Source organism: Phalacrocorax carbo, chromosome 1 (assembly GCF_963921805.1).
Source record: "Phalacrocorax carbo chromosome 1, bPhaCar2.1, whole genome shotgun sequence".
In the NCBI taxonomy this organism is placed as follows: domain Eukaryota; kingdom Metazoa; phylum Chordata; class Aves; order Suliformes; family Phalacrocoracidae; genus Phalacrocorax; species Phalacrocorax carbo.
In genome coordinates this window covers 150,404,490-150,410,877 of record NC_087513.1, presented here as the reverse complement: position 1 = coordinate 150,410,877, position 6,388 = coordinate 150,404,490, and the positions used below count along the sequence as shown (strand labels likewise).

The following is a 6,388-nucleotide window of genomic DNA, read 5'->3' as shown; positions in this document are numbered from 1 at the left end:
CCTACCTCTCCCATGACTTGAGGGAAGACACAGACCCTTTGGCTAAACCTCAGGAATATTACAGTCACATACTCTGCCCTTTTGCTGCCTCTGACGTGACCGAAGGTAGGGTGGAAGGACGATTATGTGACAACAGATATCCATGTGCCACAGAGCCCTCCGTCCTGATAGAGAAGGTAAACAGTAAGAAGCCTCACAAGTCCAGATGGCTGAGTCCATAGGTTATCGCGACCCAACCCTCCTCTCCTTCCTTGCGGCTGCATATACTTATTTTGGCACTGATGCTTGTAAGTCCCCTTGTTCTGCCTGGGCGTTCAGGGTAGGAATTTCAGATGCATCAGAGAGGGTAGATGGACACACATGGATATCATACCTGGTGCCAGGCATCAATGTGACAACTTAAAAAAATGCTCTCATTTTGGAGGCCCTTTGACAAAGGTAGCTCTTCTTTTTCTTTCACACTTACTTTACCACTGTGACTGGGTCAGCAAAAGATGAGCTCCTTTTTTTTTACACAGCTCTTTACCACTGCAAAGGGCACACACTCAGCATCCCTGATGAGCAGCTCCTCTGGGCCAGATAGCTCTGGTAGGATGTGGGCTTCAAGACCAAACTATGAGATCACTCAGAGGCAGGACCTTGGGCACCCGTATTGCATTGCAATTTTACCCTAGGCATGGCCTGGGTGCCCTGAGATCAGCAGGGCTGCTAAACAGCTAAGAGCACATTCTGGTTGTGGCTTTTGCTTGCCTCCTGCTTAGTAGACTGGGACAAACAGGAGTATGAAGAATAACCTAATTTAGGTTAAAGTTATAAAACGTAAAATCCTCTGGTGCCTTTCAGACCCGTGATGATAAACCATGCTCAGAAAAACATCTTGCTCCAGAAGTACTGGAACTAATGAATCCTGATTTCCTACAGATTTGTGTCCTGTGGGTTGACTGACTTGTGTGGTCTAAGAAGATGTATGCTTTTTGGGTGGCTGGAGAATGTGTGAGGTCTCTCTCTGCATGGAGTTGCTGCTTTCTCAAAAGGTGTGTTCACATTGTGCTTTTCCCCAAATCTGGGCAACAAATTGGGGATGACTGTCTTTAGCCAGCTGCTTATCATTAGAGACTTCTGAGGATGTATCTTTGTTGGCCAGTAGATTAAAAACTTGTTAGGAGGGAACACAAACATCCCATGAACCTTGTTTCCACAGGAAATGGGGCTAAAAAACTGTTGCTCTTCTTGCCTTCTGCTCCACACTTTCTTCTGTCTTTCATGGTCCTGCCACCTTTGTCTCAGGAATGAATGTACCCTGTGGCTGTAGCAAGGCAACTTCATCCCTAGTTTTTTTCCATCATATCCAGAGAACCTGTCCTGTTCAGCTATTACCACCTTCATCCTTGTCTCTCATATAACCTTATCTCAGCAAAGAACTAAGTTCAGGAACAATTCACCTGCTGCTAAGAGAAGCCCTTTGGAAGGTCAGCCAGGCTTAGCCATGTTTTGTCTGTGTTGTTGTGATACCAGCCATAACCTTTTCTTCTCTGCAGGTAAGAAGGAAGCAACTTGCTGTGTAGCCCAGGGTCAGTCTTTGACAACTGGGGCCATTGAATTGAACATCCTTCTTAATAAAATGAAAAAATGCCCAGTTATAATTTAATGTTGATTCATAGCATAGAGTTTGTAATGTGTTAGATAAGAAAAAATGCAGCCCTGTTTTCAATGCAAAGATTTGCCCAACAGTGTGACGAATATCAGGTCAGCTGTGGGGTTGCAAGGACAGCATATACCAGAAAACAGCTTTTATGAATCTTGTATCCCAACAAGGCTGAAAGGTCTCCTTTGAGAAATATTTTCCACTGATTTACCAAACACTGTCAGCTTTTCAAACTACGTGTTGGATGCTCACAAAAATAGTTGCAACGTTGATATATTTCTCCCCTGTGACCTCTGAGTTAGCTACTCTAGTTGCACTCAAGCCTTTTGCAGGTGTGTAATTTTTTTCACATTTCATTTCTTTTCAATTCAGTGTTAAGTAATGCTGAGTAGGTTATTTCACATTTTCCGATTTTAAGGAACAGTCTGTGCAGAAATACTGGCAATTCCTTCAAGTAGAGCTAGGTGACAGCCAGAATTTGCAACCTTTAGAAAACTCAGTACTATAAGACTATTTCTGGTTTGCTTTGGAAGAAAAGAATCAGAAGTTCAGAAAGGTAGCTTTGACATTTTCAGTTTAAAAACACCAAAGTTATTCCCTTAGAATATGGTAAAAGCCACTGGGAGCTGCGTGTGCCCTGGGTTGTCCACAGCTCCCAAGGACCCAGTGATTCTTGGGGTCTCCCATGCCGTCCCGCTCTGACGGAGTCCTGTGGGAACTCCGGGGGGGGTGTCCCCAAACCTGCTGCTGAAGGGCGGGAAAGTGAGGCGGGCTTCAGAGGAGTCACCCTAAATACCCTCAAAATCAAGGTATTTGTGCAGAAGAGTTTGATTTTGACATACCAACATTCTCTGAGTTGAACCAGTTCAATCACCGAAGTTCCCCCTTGTCTCCTCAGCTCCCGGGAGCTTCCCAGAAGCGTTCCCCTGCTCTGCACCCCAGGGTTCGGCTCCCCTCCTCCGCGCCAGACCTGATAAAACCTTCTTCCCCTCTTGTTCACCAGCAAAATCCGGACTCAGCAGGAGCGGGGAAGGGGTGCGGGGCTCCTCCTCATCCTGCCGTGGACCTCTAGGTGGGGTAGGCGAGTTTCCGCAGCGAGCGGCGCCCGCGGCTTTGCGAAACTTCCCCAGCAGAGAGCAAGCGGGGAAGGAGAAGTTGCTGGGGAGCCCCTGGCAGCCTGCAAAGGGGGCGCGGGGCCGGCACCCCAGGGCTTCGGCGCGGCTGGGCTCCCGGGGACCCAGCTGGGGACATTCATGACAAGCTCTGCGAGAAGAGGAGAAGCGCGGGGGCTGCGCCCGAGCCTCGGCACCTGCGAGAGCCCGACCAAGTGGTTACCCCCAGCCCTCTACCTGCTGGAGGACTTCTCTGGGCTTCGGCGGTGGTGAGCCCATCTGCGCAAGGTAGGGTTGCTTCGAGTGCGACTGCTGCCTCTCCCCAAAGTCGGCGTGGCTCTGGTACGGGAGCCACTCTCTCGTGGGGATGTCACTGGGGGCTGTGGCTGGAAATCATGTTGGGTTTAGGTTTTGTTTGAACGAGATCTACCGGTCCGTGAGTTTCTCTGCTCCTGCTGTTGGACTAAAGAACTGCTTTTTTCTGTGAATGCTAGAAAGTAGCTACAGTTCCTGGCAGCATCTGTGATTAAAAGCTAAAGTTTCCTTACATCAAATGTGTTTTAGACTTTTTTATTATTGAAAGCACTGGTGTTCTGACCAGTTCACAAACTCTAGAGGGTCCAGCGGGCTTGTTACTTGAGTGGAAGTACGTATTTCTCCTGAGGACAGTGGAACCGCTGTTTTCGGTTCCGTGTTAACATTGCAAACTAATTTGCCTGTACATTTTAGACCGCTACTATACTTTTGAAATCGCGACCAACGCTGCAAGATATCACAGCATTGGTAGCGTGGCAGATGACTGCATGTACATGTGAAAACATGTTTGTAGCATGCCAATTTTTATTTTCTCTGATTCCACAATCTCCCTGTAAAAGGGTGCTGTGGGACCGAGGTCTGGAGAGGAAAGAGGGCTGCCCCCCACACCGAGGAGCACCTGGGCAGCAGTGGCATCACATGCCTGTTCCAAGCACAGTACGCTATAGCCGTACGTCGTGCTGGAGTAGCTTTGAAATGCCTGGCTCGGTTACCTCTCAGGGAGCAGAGAGCTCAGCCAGGGCTGCAAAAACTGCTCCAACAGTGAAGTGTCCTGCCTGAGCCTTGCACGACTGTGAGAGACTTTCATTGGTGTTGAGCTGGGTGTTTTTAGCTGCTGCTGCCACAGCTACAGCAGTGATACCGTGGATTAGAAAAAGTGCAGCTAGGCACTTGTATGCCTAAGAGTAAAAGTGTTTTCATTTTTACAACCAGTGGAGCTTTAGATATTACATGAAGGGGCACTGGATAGCACTTCGGATCCGTCCCCCATCGGATGACGGGTGAGATTCTCATCTAGTCTAGCAGTGCCAAGGAGCTTAGTGATCACCGCCTCCTTGGGGTACCACCCAAAACCTCTTTATGTGCCTCAAGCTACAAGGAAAGCTTTCACACCTACGGCTGCTGTTCGTTGGAATAGACAAGGCCTATGGCTACTGCTGCCACTCCTCTACAGCAGAGGCGGGAGACGATGTTGTACACTGCGGTTTCGAATAAAAGGTCTTGAAAAGTTTTGGACAAATGGTGGAAATCTCTGGCAGCTCTGTGAGAAAAATCGTGGGAGATCACAAATTTTAAAAGAAAATTAATGTGGTTGTGCAAAATGGAGTCAAACCCCATGACTATGGCCAGTTCTTTGTTCTTCTCTATCAGAAATGTCTAAGATGTAGAAAGTGAAAAGAAAAGAAAGTTTAGGCATCCTCTGTCGAAGAGCAACACTGATAAGAAATTAATTTTGAAAATAAATGAAACAAGAACAATCAAATGAAGGAAATATGTTATATTCATCAGCAGCCAGCTTGGCTCCACACCCCTCAGTGGGAACAATTTCACCTTCAGGCAAGGTCCTGTGAGCTCAATTTCATTGGAGATGTCTGGCAAGGGTGAAACTGTTGTCAAAGCTTGGCCCAGCTTTTTTGGTTGGTAGGGTACAGCATAGCTATGTTGCTGTTTGCAGTAATGTATTCTGACCACAGCAAAGAGCTCAGATGAGAATGTGCCCAGAAAAAGCCAGCAGGCTTTCTTCTTTTGAGTAGATAGATAGCTTTTACAGAAAACTGCTGCCATAAATAGGCATTTTTTTCTCTATTGTAGCTAGATGGAAAACATGTGATGTTTTAAATTTTCACATCAGATTGTGAGATGGTCATTTTCAAGGGATCGTACTGAATTGTATGCCATGGAAATCATCTCACTGGAAATGTTGAACTGAATGCAATTGTACCATAGAGGTGTTTAGAATTCCTCTGAAAATGGCTTCACGTGAAACATTTCAACTTTACATGTAAGGGTGACATTTCTTGGAGGACTGGAATATTTTGACAGAGTCTACAGCTTCTAACTGAACCCATATAGCCATGCTAGATAAATAGTCCAAGTCTCAGTTTTCAAAAAATAGGAGCATAAGCTTTTGAAGATAAGATTAATATTAAGATAGTGTTTTTCTCATGTTGTCATCGGTGGAGGAATTCCCCTCTAATATCCTCAGCAGAGTTGTTTCCTTTAACCGTGCTAGGATGGAACTGGGTTTCAGATCGTATCTATGCTACTTCTCTTCTCAGCTAAAGGGTAGATAAATTGCAGCGTGAGCTACTGCCTATAGCAGAGTAAGCTGAGAGGTTCCAGCATGACCCCACCCTGCGTGAATCATCTGTGAGGAGCTGGGGATAGATCAGTCTTTCCATTCACTCCTGTTAAAGGTATCTCGTTTCTCCCTCTGGTTATTCTCCAAACCAGGCCTTTGCTGCCTTCTGGTGCCCTCCTGACCCTCAAGACCTGCTATATTTTTTCTGATGCATCTAGAAGATAACAAGTGCCCTTTTTTACCCAACAGCTCCTAGAGCAGCAGCTCTTGTTGGGGAAAACCCTTCCTTCCTAACACGTAGAAACGTTCTGGCCAGTGCATCGTTAGGGCAGGTAGTTGTTTGCGAAAACAGAGACACTTTCTTGCCATGTGTATTCCAACAAGGTAGGTTGCTGTAAAGGATTAGATACTACTGAACAAGATGGAATTGTGACATTTACGACTGTCCACCTTGGCAAGTATTATTGACCTGTGCTGATGGTCACCATGTGAACAAAATGCTTGGCCATACTTTTCCCAGAAAACTAAGAACCTGGCTTCATAAAGCAGAAGACTTGGACATCCAAATATTATTTGGAGGCCAAGTAACTTGTTGTTCTTTTGTTTGATTTATCACTCATCCAATTCTATAAAAAAAGCTGAGGTCCTGGGCCCACACAGTTGATGGCAGAGCTCCCACAAGGGTGGCGCGCCCAGCTCTTGCTGGCTCTGCAGCAACATTTAGTGATCAAACACTGCTCCTGAACCATGTTAGCTTTGCAGACGTCTCTTCTGACTTGACATAGCTCAGATCTTTCAGTTTCTTCCCACCAGGGAAATCAGAACAAAAGAAGAGAGGAAGTTATTTTCAAATTCACAGGGCATCCATTAGGAAAAAGAAAAAAATAAACGACAAACAAAGGCTATTTTAAAGCATTATCTGCTGTTGTCTTTTGAAGAAGTTAAAGCTTTGACAGTGGATTTTCAAATCTCTGTGGAAATGAAGTCAGGGCCACATCCTCCTGATCTGACACT

The 6,388-nt window shown here is 46.0% G+C and overlaps 1 protein-coding gene across 2 annotated transcripts in view; it reads left to right on the top strand.

The window, feature by feature from the left end:
- The first annotated feature begins 2,786 nt into the window (after nt 1-2,786).
- EDAR (ectodysplasin A receptor) overlaps nt 2,787-6,388 on the top strand; it is a 75,568-nt gene continuing 71,966 nt past the window's right edge. For both annotated transcript variants that reach the window (XM_064439756.1, XM_064439747.1), the window contains exon 1: nt 2,787-3,045. The gene's annotated coding sequence lies outside the window, so the exon portion shown is untranslated. The remainder of the gene's footprint in view (nt 3,046-6,388) is intronic.